Source organism: Chlorocebus sabaeus, chromosome 20 (assembly GCF_047675955.1).
Source record: "Chlorocebus sabaeus isolate Y175 chromosome 20, mChlSab1.0.hap1, whole genome shotgun sequence".
Taxonomy (NCBI): Eukaryota; Metazoa; Chordata; class Mammalia; order Primates; family Cercopithecidae; genus Chlorocebus; species Chlorocebus sabaeus.
In genome coordinates this window covers 69,238,975-69,261,989 of record NC_132923.1, presented here as the reverse complement: position 1 = coordinate 69,261,989, position 23,015 = coordinate 69,238,975, and the positions used below count along the sequence as shown (strand labels likewise).

At 39.9% G+C, this 23,015-nt stretch overlaps 1 pseudogene; it reads right to left on the bottom strand.

The window, feature by feature from the left end:
* Window positions 1-1,169: 1,169 nt before the first annotated feature.
* LOC103225910 (heterogeneous nuclear ribonucleoprotein C-like 2) lies at window positions 1,170-21,140 on the bottom strand (annotated as a pseudogene).
* Window positions 21,141-23,015: the final 1,875 nt, after the last annotated feature.

Below are 23,015 nucleotides of genomic sequence, written 5' to 3'. Positions count from 1 at the left end.
TGTCATAGGCAGTTACAAATTGGTTCAAAAGTTTTAGATAAAGTGTGATAAATCCAGAATCGGTTATTTAGGGAACTATAGAAATGAGGAGTGGGGGAGGCTAGGTATTTTTTAAAAATTCAAATTAATTCCACAGAGGAAAATAATGACTCTGCACCAATTTTCTTTTAAAAGTTTGTTATAGCTGGGCGCAGTGGCTCATGCCTGTAATCCCAGCATTTTGGGATGCCAAGGCAGGAGGATAGCTTGAGACTGGGAGTTCAAGTTCAACCTGGGCAACATGGCAAGACTCCCTCACTAAAATAATAATAATAAATAAAATGAATAAAAATTAAAAGTTTGTTTTTCCATATTTCAGAAATAGTGAACAATTAAACATTTTAAAACTATAGAATATAAATAGGAAAATAAAGCAATATATAACCTCATCCTCAGAGGTAAATTGCTAATATTTTGGTATATATCCTTCTAGTCTTTTCTCTGCATATCTGTATAGATATTTTTTCCAAACTGAAAAGCACATGTAATGTGTATTTTTATATCCTGACTTTTAAATCTCTGCATATAAGGGAAATATTTTCTTACATTACTAAATATTCTTTAAAACATGATTTGTAATGATTTGCCATCATAACGTCAGGCCCAAATTTTACTAAACCACTCTTATTTAGAGAGTTTTCTTTTCTCTCTTAAATAACACCGCAATGACGTCAATATACATACACCTTTAACCATAATCCCTGATTATTTCCTTAGAGAAGATTCCTAGAATCACACCAAGTGTTTTAGTGCCACTGCCAGAGACAAAAAATTGGTCCAGAGAGATCTCGTTTTTGAACCAGAATGGTGAGTATACTTATGTAAAGACACATCTTTGGGTTATGCTCTTAAAAATTATCTGTGCCTCTCTTTGTCTATGATAGTTCAGATAAATAAATATATAACTTATTATAGGTCAGCTACATAAGTAATTGTTATATAGTATAGACCAATAAATCAGCATGTATTATTTTTCTTGGCATCTCATATTGCCTGACACATAGCAGGTACCCAATACATATTTGGTGAATGAATGTCTATTGAATGAAATCCTGCAACACTTTCAGCTTGAACACGAGGACCAAAAATTGGAAATGTGAAATTACAGTGCTTTCACTTCAGTGGATGATTCACAGGCCCAGCTGGTTTCGTGCATGTTTTATGAAGAGCAGTGCGAAGCGCAGTTCTGTAATTATTGCAATCTGGGGGAATGGTCTCAGCGGGTTTAGAGCAAATCTTTTGGTGTAGGGTCTAACAAAGCAACTGCTCTCTGAGCCAGGGGAGTGCTGGGTTTCTCTGGTGAGCAGTGTGGGTGGCCACCGGTTCTCGGCTTTCCTCCCATTGTGCTCAGACAGCCTATGTTTCTCTTGTCTGTTCTGTGTCACTAGAGCCCTGGGGATAGCAAGAAATCTGTCCAGAAGTGTAAAACCCCCCTTTTTATGAAACGAGAACTTTCAGAACAAGAACATTCAATGAGCTGACCGGCGATCTCAGAAAAGACACCCAGCAATGGCAAAATATAAAACAAAAGAGTCATCTGAGATTTGGCATCCTAAATCACTTACTTCTTTCTATCAAAGGGAGTTCCATTTTCTATAAGTTGCTGCCTTTACACACCCTCAACATAGATGTTTCTCCCTCTCCTCAGAGTTTGTAAAACTCACTCCATGAGGAAAGTTTCTATGCTGCAGGTGAGTATAAGAGTGTGACCAGGAAGCACAATATGGGATACAGAAAGCCACAAGGAATGGTGGAAAGGAAGATGACATGGAGAGAAAGGCAACCTGGGACTCAGTCTTGAGTCTTTCTGAGTGACCTTGGTCAAGTCACCAAAGCATTCATTCAACAAACATTTGAGTGCTCAGTATATATTCCAGCAGTGCTGAAATATAACAAAAGCCACACGTGTAATTTAGAATTTTCTAATAGCCACCTTGAAACAGAGTAAAAAGAAATAGGTAAAATTAATTTAAATAGTATATTTTCTTTAATCCAGTATATTTGAAATATTGTCATTTCATGATGTAGTCAATATAAGAAATTATTTAAGAGATTTATTTATATAGTTTTTACCATACTACATCTTTAAAATGCAGTATATGTTTTATACTTGTGACACCTCTCAACTCAAACACTACATTTTCATCGGAAATAGTCAAGCTCTTTTAGGTTTCATACAGCTTACAATTGAGAAAGGAGATTTCCATATGTGAATTATTCCAAGCATACTTAAAAGTTTTTCAATAACAAAATCAGACTTTAAATTAAAATTAAAATACAATGAAACATTCATTTCCTCCGTCTCATTAACCACATTTCAAGTACTCAGTAGCCATATGTGGCTAGTGGTTACTATACTGGATCACTCAGTTCTACAGCCCATTGAACCCTGCCCTCTAGATTTCAATCCAATGGGGAATTAAGACAAAAAAAAATCTAGTGACTATAATATAAGAAGCCTTTTTATCTGGAAGTGTCTAAAGACTTACCTATTCTTATCTTGAGACTAGAGGTCTGTAGGTTAATTTTTAGCCAGTTTAGTTCAAAAGAGTCATAAAAATGGTACCTAACTTAAAACATTTTAAAAACTTAACACATAAAGGTATGTCAATTAATCAATCTTATGTGATGTGACCAAGGGATTTTCTCTGAATAAGAATTTACTGATGAAATTTTGAGTTGCCTTCCTGGCATGTGTCAGATCCATTGTGCAGGAACAATAATTTTCAATAGGGGAAAAATTCCAAGTTGTAAATGAAGGCCAAGGTCAAGGCCTGGCTACAGCCGATGGAGAAGCCATATGGGCACAAGTCATTAATGGTAAATGTGGCAAACACTGTTCACTGTCTACTCATCCACCATCCTCACTTTCTTCTCTGCCAAACAGAACTCTGGTTTTATTCAGTTAGTAAATGGGGATCCCTTGATCTCATCAAAACTGTGCACAGTCTATCCAGCCCAGGGAAGAATCACGATTGAATTAAACTTTGCCAGTAATCGCCTAGGGGTAGGCATATGAGTTAGTTCTGGCCAGTGAGATTTCAGGGCAAACCTTTTGACAAAGACTTTCTTCCTAAGTGGAGAGAGTTCACAAGGAGAACATGTTTGGTCCTTGCCCCTTTCTTTATGTTTGAAATGCAGCTCTGTGAGGAGTTGCAGCTGCAATCTTAGGCCCATGGGGCTGTTAGCCTCAGACTACTTGACACAGCTTTTCTAAAGTTTGTTGTACATAATGAGAACTCAGTAAGTCATCACTAAGCATGAGAATTTGTCTTTTCCTTTACAATTTTATTGACTTACCCAGGTCGCTTTGAGGCCCATCTCTTCCATAAACCCTGTGTGATCCCTCCAGCCTGCAAGGGTACCCCCTCTTGTGGACCCATAGTACTTACTTAATTGATACTTAATCATATACTATCTTGAAACACTCTTCATTTCTTTATCCTAACTTGACTTTTTATGTGTCTAACTATGTTGAGGGCAGACCCCATGTGTTCTTCTTTGTATCTTCCACGGCATCTAGCACCATCCAGTACTGGGCTGCTGTTCAAAAATATCTATAAAAGAAGTCAGTGAAAGAATGAAAGAGTAAAGACAGACATCCTCACTCTCTTGATCATGGAGTGGTATTTACCTTAAATAGCACTTAAGCCAGTTGCAAATTGATGATCTAGGTTACAATTATTACATTGCATAGGTTCTTAGGTTCTACTTCAATATTTGATCCAATGTTTATCCCTTTTTTAAATTTTGGATTAAATTACCAATTTTGGATTCATGGTATTCTTAACCACTTTACTGATGCTCTAGTTTTTTTCCCCCTATATTTCTTTTACTCAGATTGCAAAGAACTCATTCTAAATATCTTTCCACTCCTTCCTTGAAAATTCTCCCTTCTTACATTTCTGCCACCTAGGGACAAATGTACTTCAAATATTCCTTGGAACTCTATTCTACTATCCTCTCCACTTCCCAAATGTGGTAGTCTCTGAAGGCCTGGACAGAGAGGGAAGGCCTGACCACAGTGCCTATAGTTGGTTAGTTCAAAATGGAACCAAAGCTAGAGTGTGGCAGCCAAGAATTGCAGCAGCCTAAGTCCCCAAGGCATGCTGACGTACAAACATGGGAAGCCAAGGGCCTACGCCAGTTTCTAGAGGCAAACAGAAGGGATCAAAGGTCAGCAGCTCTGCAGAAGCTGGAGCAAAGTAGAAGCCAACTAGAAATGCAGCAAAAAACCTCCCAGGCACTTCCAAGAAGAGCCTTGGAAGGGCCTCACTCGCCATTATCAATCAGAAACCACATGGCACACAGAAGTGTTTCTTCTGCACACACAAAGGGAAGAATGAGAGAATGCTTCCTAGTACATCTTCTTTTCCCAGGCTCACATCTTTTGTAGTTAAGTTTGTCTGGCTATTTTATTTATTAAACAAAGTTAATTCCCTCCATATCCTCTGAGGACTGGGCTGCTCCAGAGTCAGTTGGCCCCTTGCCTGGCTGCCTGCACATTTGCAACTAAAGAACACTGTCAGTTTGGACACATCAAGGATGCCAGTAGGATGGTGGTTTCCCTAGGCTGCTTGCCTGCTGGAGAGCCTCTAACATGCCTGCAAGGAGGGGAAAACAGAGAGAGAGAAAAAGGCAATAAAATGTGGACAGCAAAATGCTAGTGTAAGAGGCTACTTAGAAAAGTAAACAGATCTATATCTAGTCCTAGAACAGCAGCAATGTCCAGAGGGCAGCCAAAAGCCCAGTGAAGCAAGTAAAAGATAACAGACCGCAAGCAGCAGGCAGCAACTGACAGATTTCTCAGAGCAGGCAGGAGGTAGTCTGAGCAATTATACAGGGTAAAGCTGAGACCCACAAAGCAATGAAAAGAGATGGAACAATGCCAACAAAGGCTTGGGGGTAAAAGGACCATCACAGGGAAATAGCAACAAAGCTTCATGTGAGCCATTAGATACCAGATAAAGAAAGTTCCAGATCGATAAGACATATTGGGTCATCTAAGAGGAAGGGAGGACGATGGGAATGGATTTTTCAGGACAAGTGTTTTAAAAACCTTGTTTTATTTAAAAAAAATAATAAAGATGAGCTCAAAATGAGATCACTGGGGACTGTCACTTCAGTCCACAGCTGCCACAGTGCAGGAGGGAGGGCAAGGACTTCTAGAAGTGCAAAGTCACCCCACTGACTTATTGAGGGGACTCCCTGAGGTGTTAGACATCTGTTACCAGTGGCCCCAGATTGGGCTGCTGGCTGCAGTGTAAGGGAACAATGGGGCAGGACAAAGGGAGAATTCTGGTTTCTGAATGCAGCAAGGAAGATCTTGATCTATAAGGAAAGTGGCCAGTGGCTAGGAAGACAGTCCATCGAGGGATAGAGAGGCTCATGGCAAGGGCAGGCTCAGGGGAGGCAATTTGATTGATTTGATGGAACACTTAATGTTATCTATGTAGGTGACAGTGACTCTCCTTGTTTTTACCAGGAAGTTTCTATGAGGGCATGGGTTTGTTTAGGTATGCAATACTCAGCACTCATTTGGCACTTAGCCTCCCTCTCCTCCCTTAACCTTCTGCCACATCCTCTGGCCCATTTCCAAACCTGGATCATTTCCATGATCCCTTTTTCCCTTATCCTGGGGCCCTGAGTCCTGGCCTATCACATGTCCACTATGAGGCCTGGACAGCCCAGAGCCTGCTATTGATTTTTTGCCCATTTCTAAGCCCACTTGCCATAAACTTTTTTAAGTGTCTGCTCTCAAGTGAGCTTGATTTTAACAATAAAGGAGTTCCTTCTATTTCCACCCCCTCTCCTCCAGCACACAAATGCCCCTGGGTCCTTTACTTGTCTTTAAACTTTGATCACCTCTGCTCCCATTATCTGCCAGTTGAATCCCTTTCAGCAAAAGGTGTCAATCTTCCCTTTCTCTTACCCCTGCTCTGGTCAGCAGATGACATCATCTCAACTTCATGTATTACATAATCTGACCTTTTCTCCTCTTCATAGTCCTCTGTTTCTCCCCTCTCTTCCTCACGCCTGCCTCCTCCAAGCCTTGCACTGTTTCATAGTCCCACAAATCCCTCATCATCCCCTTGACTCTCTTCTCCTATACACAAAAGAGAGGTTTTCCGCTTTAGCTGTGTTTTAGATCACCTGAAGAGCCTTTAAAAGGTATTGAAATCTGAAAAGGATTGAAAAGAGGATCTTGGGGAAATATTTGTCCATCTGTGTCACAAGAGCATTATTCACAATAGCCAAAAGATGGAAGCAACCCCAGTGTCCACAATGAATGGACCAAAAAAATATGGTACGCCCATACAATGAATATTATTCAGCCTTAAAAGGACAGGAAATTCTGACACACAGTACAACATCGATGAATCTGAGGATGTTATGTTAAGGGAAATAAACTAGTCACAAAAGTACAAATACTATATGATGCCACTTATGGCAGGTACCTAGAGTAGTCCAGTTCAGCAGCTGAAAGTAGAATGGTGGTTGCCAAGGGTTGTGAGGGAGGGGAGAATGGGGAGTTATTGTTTAATGGGTACAGAGTTTCAGTTTTGCAACATGAAAAATGTTCTGTGGATGGATGGTGGTGATGTTTGCATAATGTGAGTGTACTTAAGAACTCCACACTTAAAAATAGTTAAAATTAAAAACTAGCCAGGTGTGGGGGCATACGCCTGTGGTCCCAGCTTGGGGAACTGAGGCAGTATGATTGCTTGAGCCCAGGAGGTTGAGGCTGCAGTGAGCCATGATCATGCCACTGTACTCCAGCCTGGATGACAGAGCCAGACTATCTCAAAAAAAAAAAAAAGAAAAAGCTAGAATGGTAAATTTTATGTTGTATATGTTTTACAATTTTAAGTCAATAAATAACTTTCTTTTAAGTATGGATGCCTGTTCTCCACTCCAGATCCCTTAAATCATAATCTTCAGAGTGGTGAATGTTTTCTATTCATCCAATTGACAGTGACTCTGTGCCATGCCCTGTGCTGGGGGTTGGGGGTACAGACATGAAGCACACGGCATCCCCTTGTTGAAGAGTTCACAGCCTAGGGAAGAGAGCAAACACTTTGCATACAGCTGGCAAGATGAGTGATGAGAGAGGAGTTCTCACCCTGGGATCAGAGGCTGGCGGGTGGACAGCACCTAAGGATTCCTGGAGGCAGCATTGTTACCTCCACTTCCTGGCAATCCTTCCTGTTTTCCCTCACTCCTTGCAATCTTGCAATCTGTCTGTTAAAATATTTGACTGGTTTAAATGCTCCACCCCATCCCCATGTATATATTAACCTTTATGTGGGTTTATAATGCGTTCCTAATTGCAAAACACTGTGGTGGCATATTCCATGTGGCAGAGATAATGCTATGGGTTTGTCCACTCTTGTGTTATTTTCCTCTTTCCTGGGCACACAGGCACAGATATTTTCTCCACCCTCCCTCTTAGATTGAGGCTATGTGCCTAGATTTTGACCAATGACGTGTGAGGAGAAGGGATGCAGGCCACTGCTAGGTCAGACCCTTAAAAATCCCTCATCCCCTGTCCTCTCCTCCCCTTCTTTGGCATCAATGCAAACTCTTGCTTTATAAGGACAAGCCTCGAGGTAGAGAAGGGTCTCATGACCAGAACTGGTCTTGCTGTGAGTGAAAAACAAACTTTTATTAGGTTAAACCACCTGAGAGTTTGGGGTTTTCTGTTGCAGCTGCTGGCTTTAAACACCCTAATAAGTTCTCCATCTCTATTCCTTCATTCAATCATAACTTTATTTATGATTTTTCAAATGTTTAGCCCTGGTTGTCTTCCTGGCATGTAGCTGTGGGTATTCTCATTACTCTTATTTTCTCTTCAGAATCCAGCTGTGAATTGCCCTCCTGAAATGTGCTCGAAGTCTCGGCCACAGGGCTTCCGCTGGTTCCCCTTCCTCCATGATGTGCGGCATTCTCCTCCTTTCCTCACTTAGGAAACAAAGGCATTTCCCAATAGTTTTACTCTGGGTTTCTCTCCCTCTCTAACACTATTGTGTCAGTTGAAGGAGGATCAGGAGGAGGTGGGGAGAGCCTCACACAGCGGGAGGATCCCTTGAAGCCAGGAGTTCGAGACCAGTCTGAGCAACATAATAGGAACTCATTTCTAAAATTATTAGCCAGGCTTGGTGGTGGACCTGGAATCCTACTTGTAGGAGAGGGGAAAGGAGGACTGGCTAGGAAGAGTGCCGGGTTGCTGTGCACCTCTGAGCAAGTGTGGGCCAGGCTGCTGAGCTCCTGAGCAGAGTGCTTGTCAGAGGACTCCCATGTTGAGCAGGAATGACCTGGCTCTAGTACCTTTGCCATGCTCTGACGTTGGCTGGGAGCAGCCTGGGGAGTGTCGCCTCAGTAGGAATGCTGCAGTTGAACCCCAAAAGGGCAGCAGCTACAGGCTGTCAGCTACTACACTCCTCCCATTCTGGTTCTCTCTAAGGAGATCTGGGGGTGTACTCCCAGGCTGCCACATGTGTCCACTTGCCCTGCTTCTTTGTTGCACTTCTCCTGTGGGAGGCTCATTAGTTCCAGAGTATCTACTAACACTTGATATCCTGGGGGAGTTAAGTGTGAGATTCAGACCACGAGTAAGAGCGTACTTTGCGGTACTTTGCATACGTGGCTTACTTCAATCTTTGCCTTCTCTGTGAAGCCATCCTCCCCTCACCCGCCCATTCCATAACACTTGTGCGTCCGCTACCATCTCTGCACTTGCCAAATTCTGGGTTTGAAAAATATAAACCCCACTTTCCCCAATGATTTGTAAGCATATTAACAAGTAAGTTGTGGTGGCCTGCGCCTGTAGTCCCAACTACTGGGGAGGCTGAGGTGGGGGGATCCCTTGAACTCAGGAGTTTGAGGGTTCGGTGAGCAATGTTTACAGCACTGCACTTCAGCCTGGGTGACACAGCAGACCCTGTCTCAAAATAAATAAATAAATAAATAAATAAAAATTTAAAAAATGAAAAGAAAAAAAGGAGGCCAGGCACGTTGGCTCATGCCTGTAATCCCAGCACTTTGGGAGGCTGAGACGAGGTGATCACTTGAGGTCAGGCAAGAGTTTGAGATTAGCCTGGCCAACATGGTGAAACCCCATCTCTACTAAAAATACAAAAATCTGTGGGGTGTGGTGGTGCATGCCTGTAATCCCAGCTACTTGTGAGGCTGAGGCAGGAGAATCGCTTGAACCCAGGAGGTGGAAGTTGCAGTGAGCCAAGATCGCACCACTGTGCTCAAGCCTGAGCGACAGAGTGAGACTCTGTCTGGGGAAAAAAAAAAAAAGTAAACATATTTATCTTTGCATCCTTATAGCCTGATACTATGTGAGACATACAGTAGGAGCTCAACTGAATTGTTTGTTGAATAAATTTCAGTATTAGAAATAATTACTGGGCTTACCATGGAAAGTATGGAAAACTGAATCAGCGGAGAGCAAAGGAGTTGCTTTCAAGTCCTAGCTCCAATGTTTAGAAGTTCTGTGAATTTGGGCAAGTTACTTAACATTTTTGACTCTCATTGTCTTGTCCATGAAAAAGGAAGTGACCTTAATGAAGTCCCCACTCTGAAGCAGGCATTTCACACATAACTCACGTAATAGGAGTGACCTATCCCTCCCAGTGATAAAGCTATTGTGAGGCTCAGCAAAACGTCAGATGGGAAAGCATCAGGCAAATGCTAAAGCTCTGTAAGGATGTAAGATAGGACATTTTTACCATCTCTGTACACACAAATCCCAAATCTTCACTTCTAGCCCAGCCTACGTCCTGAGTTCCAGGCTGGAATCCCAGACCAAAGCAAATGTCTTATTTTAGTATTTACTTCTTGCCACATCAGACCCTAACTCATTCTTTTGGGCCCCATCTTGTGCTATTTACCTATAAGACAGACCCTCTGCAGGGTTCAAAAAGGCCTAATTCTGTGAGCAAGCCTGCACCTGCCCAGACTCTGAGTTTTTGCTCACAATTGGTCTCTGTTTTGGGGAGACGTCATCTCTCTCTCTGCCTGCAGAAATCTTGCTATATTTAAAAGCCAAACTCAGATCCTACCCCTACCAAAGTGCTGTCTCAATATTCTCACTCCTACAACAGCCACCAATAGTACTATTAATACCACTACAATTACTAACATCTAGTTAAAAGACTGCCTGGGTTTGGATTCCTTAATTCTGCCATTTACTAGTTGTCTGACCTTGAGCAAATTGATTAACCTATGTGCATTTTAGTTTCCTCATCTGTAAAATAGGCATTAAAACCCTCCCATCTCACAGGGGTATTATGATGACCAAATGAAATAATACAGATAATATGTACTACAATGGTTTCTATTTGATAGGTGACAAAATGACTGTCTGCACCTCAAATGGAGCACTTAATTAACAAGATATCTCCATGTGACAGGGTTAATTTTATTAAGCTTTAACTATGGTTGGTTACTATGCTAGTCATTTCACCTGTATTATCTCATTCATGTCTTACCATGATCTAAGTCCCTACTTTTTTTAAAAAAAGAAAACCAGCCAGGTGTGGTGGCTCATGTCTCTAATGCTAGCACTTTGGGAGGCCAAGGCAGGAGGATTACTTGAGCTCAGGCATTTGAGACCAGCTTGGGCAACATAATGAGACCTCATCTCTATTTTTTAAAAAATGAATAAATAAAAATAAAAATAAAAAACAAGAAAACTGAGGCACAGAAAGTAAAGCAATTCGCTCAAGGTCATGAATCTAGTTAATTTCTACAAACTTCAAATTTAATTCCAAATTCTGTACGTTGATACTACACCACACTGTCTCTTTATTATGTGTATGTCTTAACAACCAGATTGTTGATGGCAGGGCCTGTCTGCACTTCTTGCTACTTGAACCTGTCTCTCAAGCACCACAATAACTATTTGATAAATACATTTTCGTTGATTGATTAGTTCATGCCACATTTATTAAGTGTGTCAGTGGCAGGCAGGCAGAAAGGTAAAGCACAAGTTCTATCTAAGTAGGAAATACTATTATAGTATATTATATATTATAGTATGTATACACACATATGTATAACATATTTTATAGTACAGGATATCACAGAGTGGAAACACAATAAAATGAGCAATCAATTGATCAATTCAGTACACATCAAATAGCACCATGTACATATGCCCAAAACAAAAACTACCTGAGAAAACACTGCTTAGCGATAGCCTACCTAGAAATATTCAATTAGCCAGCAAAACTTGCAGGTCTCCTGCGGGAAGGGTGAAGTTCTTTCTTACCCTTCTTGAATTGCAAAATGCTGTAAACAGATCTCCAGCAATGTTTTCGATGACCGATCCAGGGTAAGGAGACTGCCAGGAAGACAGCTGCCTCCTCTGCTGACTCTTACTCATTACCTACTGACGGAGCACTTCTCCACTCCAGACCACAGCCACAGGAGTAAATAACCCTCAGTCAACAGAGGCATTGAGTTGAGCTGAAGTGGGAACACTAGGTGGAAGGAAGGGCTGTTATTTACCTGGCACTAAGCATGCATTCTATGATGGGATCCTCACTGTACTCTCCAGATGGTCATTTCAAACACTTTCCTCAAACCTCCTACTCCTCCCCACTTCTACTGATGGCTTCAACTATACTTTATTGAGAAAATTAAAATCTTTAGAAGAAAATTGCTTCATCTTCCCACCACTGAGTTCCTAAGTTTAACTGAATCTGGGTCCATTTTCTCCTTCTTCCCGCTCATTACCATGCAGAAAGGGACCCTCCCACCAGCAAAGGCTGATCCCTTCACTTGTTCCAGAAGCCATCCTCTCTTCTCCCAGGGACTTTGCTCCTTTTTGGTTCCCTCTTTCTTCCATCATTATTCTCTCTCTCTTTCTTTCTCTCTCTCTCTCTCTTCCTCTCTCTCTTCCTGTCTGTCTAGTAAGTCATTCTTATTGGCATAACATGGTCTAGCACCTCCTGTATTTAAAAACCAACAAAAGCCTTAACATCACATTCTTTCCTAGCTGCTACCTTGATTTTCTAAGGTTGCCTACATATGTCTGTATTTCTTCTCCCTATTTGCTCATTTCTCCCTATTATTTTACATTTTCATTGAACACACAGAAAAACTACATAACCATCACCAATATTCAAGGTTCTTACAGGCATCCCTCAGATTCCATCTCCCTACATCCCCTCCAAAGGTAACCACTATCCTAAATTTTGTGTTTTTTTAAATCACTCCCTTGATTTTTTTCTTAATCAGATTTGCTATCAAATAACTTATATGCAGTAAATTCACATAATTTAAAAGTACATGCTGGGCACGGTGGCACATGCCTGTAGTCCCAGCTATTTGGGAGGCTGAGGTGTTTGAAGCCATCTGGGGCAACATAGTGAGACCCCATTTCTAAAAAAATACAATGCAATGAATTTTGCTAGATATATGCCATCATGTAATCACCACCATAGTCATGATCCAGAACATTTCTTTCATCCCAAAAATTTTTCTCTTGCTTCTTTGCAGATCAATTTTCTTTTTTCTTTTCTTTCTTTTTTTTTTTTTTTTGAGATGGAGTCTCGTGCTGTCACCCAGGCTGGAGTGCAGTGGCATGATCTTGGCTCACTGCAAGCTCCGCCTCCTGGGTTCATACCATTCTCCTGCCTCAGCGTGCAAAGTAGCCGGGACTACAGGCACCCACCACCGTGCCCGGCTAATTTTTTGTATTTTTAGTAGAGACTGAGTTTCACCGTGTTAGCCGGGATGGTCTCGATCTCCTGACCTTGTGATCCTCCCGCGTGGCCTCCCAAAGTGCTGGGATTACAGGTGTGAGCCACGGTGCCTGCTGCAAGTCAATTTTTATCCCTATTCTTGACCACTAGCAAACACTAATTTCTGCAACTAGTGTCTTACCTTTTTTAGGATTTTATATAAATGGAATCATATAGTATGTAGTCTTCTGTGCTTGACCTCCTTCAGTTAGCATAATGCTTTTGAGATTCATCTATGCTATTGTATGTAGTAATAGTTCATTCCTTGTGCTGAATACTATTACACTATATGGATATACGGCAATGTGTTTATCCATTTGCAGTTGAGAGACATTTGGGTTGTTTGCAGTTTTAGGTTATCATGACTAATGCTCCTTTGACTATTCAAGCACAGGTCTTTATGTGAACATATGTTTTCATGTCTCTTGGGTAAATACCCAGAGATGGGATTGCTGGGTTGTTTGGAAAGTGTATGTTTCACTTTACAAGAAATTACCAAGCTTTTTCCAAAGTGGTTGCACCATTTTTACATCTCCACCAGCAGTGTATGAGAGTTCGGGGTGCTCCTCATCAACATTTAGTATGATCAGTTTTCTTTTTTTTTTTTTTTTTTAACTTTAGCCATCCTAGTTAGTATATAGTGATATCTCATTGTGGTTTTAATTTGCATTACTCTACTAACTAATAATGTCGAACATCTTTTCATGTGTTTTTCATCCATATATTTTCTTTGATAAAGTATCTTTTCATATCTTTTGCTCATTTTTAAAATTAGATTTTTGTCTTCTTGTTATTAAGTTGTAAGAGTTCTTTATATATTCTAGATACAAGTTTTTTATCAAATATTTGTTTTGCAAAGTTTTCTCCCAGTCTGTGGTTTGCCTTTCCATTTTCTTAACAATGTCTTTCAAAGAACAAATGTTTTAAAATTTTAAAATACTATTTTTAACAATGTCTTTCAAAGAACAAATGTTTTAAAATTTTAAAATACTATTTTTAAACATTTTTAAGTGTTAACAATTTTTTCTTTTATGACTTTTTGTATCCCATCTTAAAAATCTTTGCCTATTTCAAAGTTATTGCAATAATCTGCTAAATTGTTTTTCCTGTAAGTTTAATAGTTTTAGCTCTTATATTTAGGTCTATGATGCATTTCAAGTGAATTTTTGTGTATGGGATAAGTTAAGAGCCTATTGCTTTAACACCATTTATTGAAAAGAGTATTATTTCCCCATTGAAATACCTTGGCACTTATGTCGAAAATCAATTGACCATATATGAGCGGGCCCATTTCTGTATCTCTACCCTTTTCAGTTAATCTTTATGTGTTTCTTTATGACAATACCATACCATTTGTAGAGTAAGTCTTGGAGTCATGTAGAGTAAGTCTGTTTTACCTTTTCAAAATTATTTGACTATTTTAGGTCCTTTGTATTTCCATCTGAATAAGCTTGTCAATTTCTACAAAAAAAAAAAAAAAAAAAGAAAGAAAGAAATTCTGCTTGGAGACTCTACTTTCTATAATGGTGGCATGGAGAAGAGGTAGAGAAGTTTCTTTCCACAGCAAACAAGTATAAAACTGGACAAAATTATTAACAACAACCATTTTGGAGCACTGGTAAATGACCAAAGTCAAGTAACAGTTTTAGAAGTTTCACTCATGAAAATTTCACCACACCAAATAAGAAGACTGAGTTTGTGGCCTCTGTTGTTCTGGACATGGCACAGGAGGCATTCCTATGCAAATATCCATGTTGAATAGCAAGAACCTACAGTTTTAATGGCTGGAGGTGGTTGTCTTGGTTTGAGAAGGGTGGCAGAACACCTAATATGGAAGAATTTTGTTAATAGACCTGACAGAGCCATAGAAAGGCTGATATCATAAAATCTCTACATATCTGGATAAATGCTAAGCTATGTGTGCATCCCAAAGAGCCCAGTTAAAATTAAAAGTCTGAAGAGACTTGAGAATCTACCGTACCTTTAAATGTGCTCCTTGTCCAGGCGCAGTGGCTCGCCCCTGTAATCCTAGCACTTTGGGAGGCCGAGGCAGGGGGATCACTTGAGGTCAGGAGTTCGAGACCAGCCTGACCAACGTGGAGAAACCCCATCTCTACTAAAAAGACACAATTAGCCAGGCGTGATGGTGCATGCCTGTAATCCCAGCTACTCGGGCAGCTAAGGCAGGAGAATTGCTTGAACCCCGGAGGCGGAGATTGTGGTGAGCCATCGCACTCCAGCCTGGACAACAAGAGCAACACTCCATCTCAAAAAAAATAAAAAATAAATAAATAATAAAATTTTTTAAAAAGTGCTCCTCAATTGTGTCTTAGCATAGCCTCCACCCAACATACTGGCTTAAGAAGAATAAAAAGAATCCAAAATTACTGAACATGTTATTTACAATTCTACTTTTTAACCCCCATCCCCAATATAGAGAAATAGAAAAGTATGACCCCAACTCAAGATATGAAAATCAGTCAATAAAAACTAATTCCAGACTGGGTACAGTGGCTCAAACTTGTAATCCCAGGGCTTTGGGAGGCTGATATAGGGGGACTCCTTAAGGCCAGGAGTTCATAACCACCCTGGGCAACAGAGTGAGACCTCATCTCTACCAAAGATATATATATATTTGGGCATGGTGGTACATGTTCTAGTAGTTATATCTACTCAGGAGACTGAGGTGGGAGAATCTCTTCAGTGCAAGAGTTTGATGTTAGAGTGAGCTTGATTATGCCACTGCACTCCAGCCTGGGCAACAGAGTGAGATTCTATCCCCCACACCGCACCCATGCCCCCCACCCAAAAAAACCAAAACTGATTGCAAATGTCCCTTGACGTTGCAGCTAGCAAAAAATATTTCAAAGCAGCTGTTATAAATATGTTTTAGGAATTAAAAAATGTATGTGTTCAAATAATTAAGGGAAAGTATGCTAATGATGAGTGAACAAATAGGAAATCTCACAAGAGAAACAGATTTGTTTAAAAAAAGATTCTAATGGAAATGCTAGAGCTGAAAAGTACTCTACTGAAATGAAATTTTTTTAGATGAACTCAACAGAAGATTTGATCTGTCAGAAGAAAGTCAGTGAGCTTAACAATAGATTCACAGAAATTACACATCTGAAGAACATAGAAAAGACGGAAGAAAAATGAACAGGATCTCAGACACCTGTATGAGATCACTAGAAACAGTCTATCCTACATGAAACTGAAATCCCAGAAGGAGAGGAAAGCAAAAGAAGCAAAAAATGTATTTGAATGAATAAAGGCTGAACATAATACAATTAATGGTTGACTTCTTCTTGAAAACAGTGGAAGTTAGAAAACATTGGAACGACATAGTCAGGTGCAAAAAAAAAAACAAAAAAAAAAAAACAAAAAAAACTGTCAACCAAGAATTCTATATCCAGATTATTCTTGAGGACTGAAGACAAGATAAAGACAATTTCAAATAAACAAAAATGAAGGAAACTTATTGCTAGCATATCTGTACCTACAAGAAATGCTAAAGGAAATCCATTAGGCTAAAAGAAAATGACACCAGATGGCAACTCAGAGACTCAAGAGGAAGTGTAAAGCACTGGAATTGGTACATATTTGCACAGATATAAAAGATTTTACTGATTTATATATTTTCTCTTTTTATTCTCTTAATTTATTTGAAAGACATGACTCTTTAAAGCAAACTTTATAACACTGTACTCGAGGGTTCACAACATGTATAGATGTAATATGTATGACAATAATTACACAAAAGACAGAAATGCTACTATAACTATACTGGCAATAAGTTTCTATATTTTATCATTATTTATTGAGTTAGACTGGTATAAGTTAAAGATGCATATTGTATCTTTTTTTTTTTTTTTTTTTTTGAGACGGAGTCTTGCTCTGTCACCAGGCTGGAGTGCAATGGTGCGATCTTGGCTCACTGCAACCTCCACTTCCCAGGTTCAAGCGATTCCCCTGCCTCAGCCTCCCTAGTAGCCGGGACTACAGGTACATGCCACCACGCCCAGCTAATATTTTGTATTTTAGTAGAGACAGGGTTCACCATGTTGGCCAGGATGGTCTCGATCTCCTGACTTCATGATCCACCCGCCTCAGCCTCCCAAAGTGCTGGGATTACAGGCATAAACCACCGTGCCCAGCCTATCTTTTTATTTTTATTACATATGAGCTATCGCTATGTTGCACAGGCTGGAGTGCAATGGCTATTTACAGGCACAATCCTGCCGTTAATCAGCATCAGAACTTTGACTTGCTCTATTTTCAACTTGGGCTGATTCATTCCTCCTTAGATAACCTGGTGGTTCCCTCCTTCCAGGAAGTTCCCATACTGATGCCAAGCTTAGTACAGACACCTGATCAACATAGCACACTACAGCCCCAAATTTCTGGGCTTAAACAATCCTCCCATCTCAACCTTCCAAATAGCTAGGATTACAGGTGTGTGCCACCACACCCAGTCTCATATGGTATTTTAGAGGAATTACTAAAAAATAAAGCAAATAAATATAGCTATCAAGTCAGAAGAGGAATTAAAATAGAACAAAAGAATAAATTTTTCATTATTCAGCTCCCACTATAAGTGAGAACACATGGTATTTGGTTTTCTGTTGCTCAGTGAGTTTGCTGAGGATAATGGCTTCCAGTTCCATCCATGTCCCTGCAAAGGACATGATCTCAATCCTTTTCATGGCTGCATAGTATTCCATGTTGTATATGTACTACATTTTCTCTATCCAGTCTATCATTGACGGGCATTTGGGTTGATTCCATGTCTTTGCTATTGTGAATAGTGCTGCAATGAACATACATGTGCACACAGAGAGGAGAACAACACACACTGAGCCTGTGGGGAGGTGCAGTGCGGGGAGGGAGAGCATTAGGAAAAATAGCTAATGCATGCTGGGCTTAATACTTAGGTGACGGGTTAATAGGTGCAGCACACCACCATGGCACATGTTTACCTATGTAACAACCCTGCACGTTCTGCATGTGTACCCCAGAATTGAAAATTAAATAAATAAATTTTTAGCACAAAAAAGAGTAAAGGAGGAACACAGGAGCAACAAGAACAAAAAGATGAAGTGAATAGAAAAACATAGCAAAATGGCCTAACTTTTCTAGCACTTGATGGTTATATTTACTGTGAATATTTACTAAATATTCTAATCAAAAGTCTGATATTGTCAGACTGGATAAAAAAGCAAGATTCAATATTTGGTTTTTACTTGAGATGTGCTTTAAATTCAAAGTCACAAATCTCATCCAGTGAATTTCTTACTTTGGATAATATCTAGATGTTCCATTTGGGTCTTTTTCACATTTTCAAATTCTCTTCTCATTATGGCTATGTTTTCTTCTACCTTTTGAACATATGGAATTGTTTTAATATTCTTATGCACTAGTTGCATCATTGATATCATTTTTGCATCAGTTTCTATGGATTGGTTTTTGTCTATGTTTTGGGATATTATTTTCCTGCTTCTTTGCATACCTCATGGTTATTTATTTTTTTCTCAAATACTGGGTGTTGTGAATTTATGTTGCTGGTGGATAGATTTTCTTACATTCTTTTAATGTTGTATTTTTTTTCTGGTATGCAGTTATTTGGATAACAGTTGGATCCTTTCAACCTTGCTTTTAAGCTTTGTGGTTTTGGGTCCACAGCAGCCTCTAGTAAGGTTTTATGCTGACTATTAAGATGTTTTACTTCTTAGTTTCCTACTGATGCGCCATATATCATGAGACCTGTTCACTCTGACTTGTGGAAGCAAGAACATTTCCCAGTGCTATATGAGGTCCAGGAATTGTTCTGCCTACTCCCTTCTGGTAGGTCTTTCCCTGACCTCAGGTTATTCTCTCTCACTCCCATTTATGCCTAGTGTTCCATTATTGGAACGCTAAGCATGTGGGAGTTATTTATATCCTACTGCTCAATGTCATCGTCAATGTCTGATTTTTCAAATTCAAAAAATTGCAACCTCAGGTATAAGTGGGTTAAGTAGATCACTCTGCAGATCCCCGGAGCTCTCCTTCCTCTACAGTACTTTGCTTTGTAAATTGTGGCTACCTTGTTCTCCCCTAACACCAATCTGCTTTCTTCATTACCACTGGATTTTGTTTGGGGTTTGGTTTTTCAGTGCTACTGCCTGAAAACTCCCTTCAGGGGGTAAGCTTGTGCAATTACAGAGCTCACCTGGTTTGTTTTCCTTCACTTACACACTACAGTCCTGCTCTGCCTATTGTCCAATTTCCAAAAAACCATTGTTTCATGTATTTTTCTAGTTGTCAAGTTGTTAAGGCAGAAGAGTAAATTTGCTCTCTGTTCTAACATGTTGGCCAGAAGCAGGAGTTTCAGTTCTTTTGCTTTTTAAAAATACTTTTATAATATTTTAAAATTTGGGGTATTTGAAGATTATTTTAAATGCACAGTAAATAATACTGTAAGTTGGGGTTGTTTTTTGATAATTTTTTTCTCCATTCAAAGTACTATTTATTTATTTTTCTACAAATTTCTCCTTTAATAAGGGCTTGTTCATTTTGTAGGGAAAATGTCCCAAACATCAGGCTGTTCACAAAAATAACCCACAATATCAACTTTATAAAACAATCTTAAGACTGATTTTTTTTTTTTAGAGGATGCATTTGACATGCCAACTGTCATTCACAAAAATACACTGCTACATTTGTGCTGCACTGCCCCACACAGCACACGTATGTGGGATATAACCCACATACTTCTAACTCAAAGCTGCCCTCCAGTGCTACTGAACTAAATGAGATTGCCTTTGCAGGTAGGGAAACAACTACTGAACTCATGTATGAATGAAAAGAACTGTACTCCTGCATAACAAGAGATTATTTTGGAGACAGTTGATAAAAACCATACATCCTTTTTATTGAACAGTTGTAAAGAGGTATCAAAATTAAAAGCAAAAATTACAGGGTAAGACTTAACAAAACTACTAGGAGCCTCAAAGGAAGTGATAACGAGACTAGGCTCAGAGCAATATGAATTAATGAACATGGGAAGGACAAGGGTGGGGAGAACAGTGAGCATGTGCTGAAGATACTAGGGGAATCAGGTGAGGAATTTGATCTTAGACAGCTGCCTAGGTAAAGAGATAATGGGATAGGATTTCTAAACCCCATAATGTGCTTAAGGGTCGTTCTCAGCCAGGTGCGGTGGCTCACACCTGTAATCCAGCACTTTGGGAGGCCGAGGCAGGTGGATCACCTGAGGTCAGGAGTTCGAGACCAGCCTGGTCAACATGGCAAAAACCCATCTCTACTAAAAAAAATACAAAAATTAGCTAGGCATGGTGGCACACGTCTATAATCCCAGCTACTTGGGAGGCTGAGGCAGCAGAATTGCCTGAACCTGGGAGGCGGAGTTTGCAGTGAGCCGACATTGCGCCACTGCACTCCAACCTGGGTGACACAGCAAGACTCTGTCTCAAAAAAAAAAAAAAAAAAAAGGAATTTCCGCCATTGGCACTGTCTCTGTCATCCTCCACTTTCTCAGCCTCTTTTTCATCATCCTTGATTATCTCCAATTGGTCATCCCCACATGCAGTATCATCGTCATCCAGCAGGTCCTTCTCCTCAGCAGAGTCATCTGCAGCCCCTCAGACTCCTTCACGTTAGTCTCATCTTACTTCATGGAGCTGCTGCTCTGCCCGTTCACATTCTTCAACTCTACTCCTTGTTGGCTCTCCTCCTTTTCAAATTTCTGCAGATTTTCCAGTAGAGAATCCACTTTTTGTTTTATCTGGGTCAATTCCTTCTTATAGCCTGAAGGTCATCTCCTTTCAATTTGGAAGATTCCCACTGCCCACTCTTAGAATTGAAACCACTTTTGCCCCTTTGTGAGGTGTTTCCTGATACACGCTGGCGTTTTGAGGGCACTACAGCCCAAGCACTAGGAGGAGGAGGAGAAGCATGTGCTGGATCACTGTGCATCCTGTCATAACAATCCCTTTGAAAGTCACAGACCAAGTCAAAAGAGGAGCCGTACATCTCCGCTGCAGATCATCTCATGCCAGCTTTTACTCAGTTCACTTTCAGCTCTGCAGCCAGATTAGTATCTAAAACTTGGCTGGCAATTATTCTGCCATTCCCTCCTGCCACAGCAGCCTGGGTATTTCTCTCATGAACATAGTGAATGGAGGCAAAGCCCTTATGAACAGAGCCACCCACAATTTTGCCATACTTTGAAAAGATTGCTTCCACATCAGAATTCTTGACCACAAGCGTGTTGAGATTCCCAACGAATACTCTGGGGTTCATGGAGTGAGGATCTCACTTGTTGGTTACATTGCTAGCCATTGTGTTTGATGGGAAGTTTTCTCACAAAGCCAAAAACAGGAGTGGGAAGGGAGATTCTGTGTCTCCAACTCCAGGGTTCCATGTGGAGAAGTCAATTGCTGCTTGAGGTCAACAACGTGGCCACAATCACTCAGTATTCATCTCAAAGTATTACTTATAAGATTCACCTTCGTTGGTCTAACTACAATTCATTCATTTCACTGCTGTATAATCTTCCATTGTGCGAATATACCAAAACTTACTTATCCTTTCTTTTGTCCATGTTTGGATTATTTTAATTTTGTGCTATCATGCACAAAGAATAGCGCTATTAGGAGTATTTTATGTATGTCTCCTAGTAGGCATATGTAAGAATTTCTCTAGGTTATATGCCATGAGTGAAACTACTGGGTTTTAGGGTAGACAATGTCCATTTTTTAGGATAATGCCCCCCCCCCCCCCGCCCCGCCCCAGCCCTCCGCTTTTCATTTTTCAATCTACTAGGCTACTTTTACTTTCTCAACCTCTTCCTTTACTAGCTCAGGACCTTTGCACAAACAATTTCCTTTACTTGAAACACTTTTCTCACTTGCCACTTACAAAGCTTGTCTTTTGCATTCTTTAGATATCAGCCTAATAACATATCCACAGAGAGGCCTTCTCTGCTTACCCACCTGAAAGCAGATTGCCTCACTTTATTCTTCATCATAGCACCCAGCTCCTTTACAGCTTGTCTCTCACCAGGCTATAAGGCTCAGGAGTGTAGGAACAATGGTTATCTTGTTGAACATTGTTTATCTAGTGCCTAGCTCAATGCCTGGGATGCAGTAGGCATTTAAGAATATGATTTCTGGATGAATGAATACATAAGCAAACTAATAAAAGACATTATTATCTTCACTTTACAAATAAGAATATTGAGGTTCAGGAAGGGTTGTATAACATAGTGACATGATACAGATAGTAGCTGAAGAAGACAGGATTTGAATATAGGGTCTGTTTTTCAAGGCTTTGGATAGCATAATTAAAGTAACAGAACTTTTCAATAGTTATAAAGGTGATCTCTCTGTTAGTTTCTGGAACCCCTTCAACATCTTGTGTTCCAGGACTTTGGGGAATTTCTGAAGCAGAAACTAACTAGAATTCATCCTTAGGCTATTGGGCATCTCTTATTGTAGCATGCTAAACATAGATATTTTATAGACTGTTGCCATATGACAGTAGGGTTTCTATGCAAGATGGAGAAGGGGAACACTTGGATATATTCCACAAATTAAACTTGAACTATTCCACGGACTTGGTATCAATCTTATCTGTGCCTTAAACGTAAGCTAGAATGAGTTATCATGAGTTCCTTGAGTATAGAAACCACGTCCTTACATCGTGGTGTCCCAGATGTCTAGCAGAGTATCTAACTTATAGTGGGGACTCAACACCTATCAGATGAGTGAAAAGTAGCAGAAGCTGGATTATGAGGGGTGACACCATTTCACCTTAAAGGCAAAATAATGCAAATGAGATTACTTGCACATGTATTTTATGTAATATATAAAATATATACATAGATATATGAATGAAGTAAAATGAGATAATAGCATATTCTGAAGACTATTTCAGAAATGTGCATTATAAGTTATAGAAAAATTAAGTTACACAACAAACTAGAATATCCTGGGCATGAAGAGTATTAAAGTCCTGGAATTATTGGTAAAACTCTCCTATAAAGTAGAAATAAATACAACCAGCTACTACACACACACACATACACACACACACACACAAACACACACTCCAAAAAGAATTCCAGCAAATGCAATTGTGGTAGAGAAATGAAAGCACAACTAAAATCTAATTGATAGTATGTACCATTATGTTAGTTGTTATTATAGAAGGTTA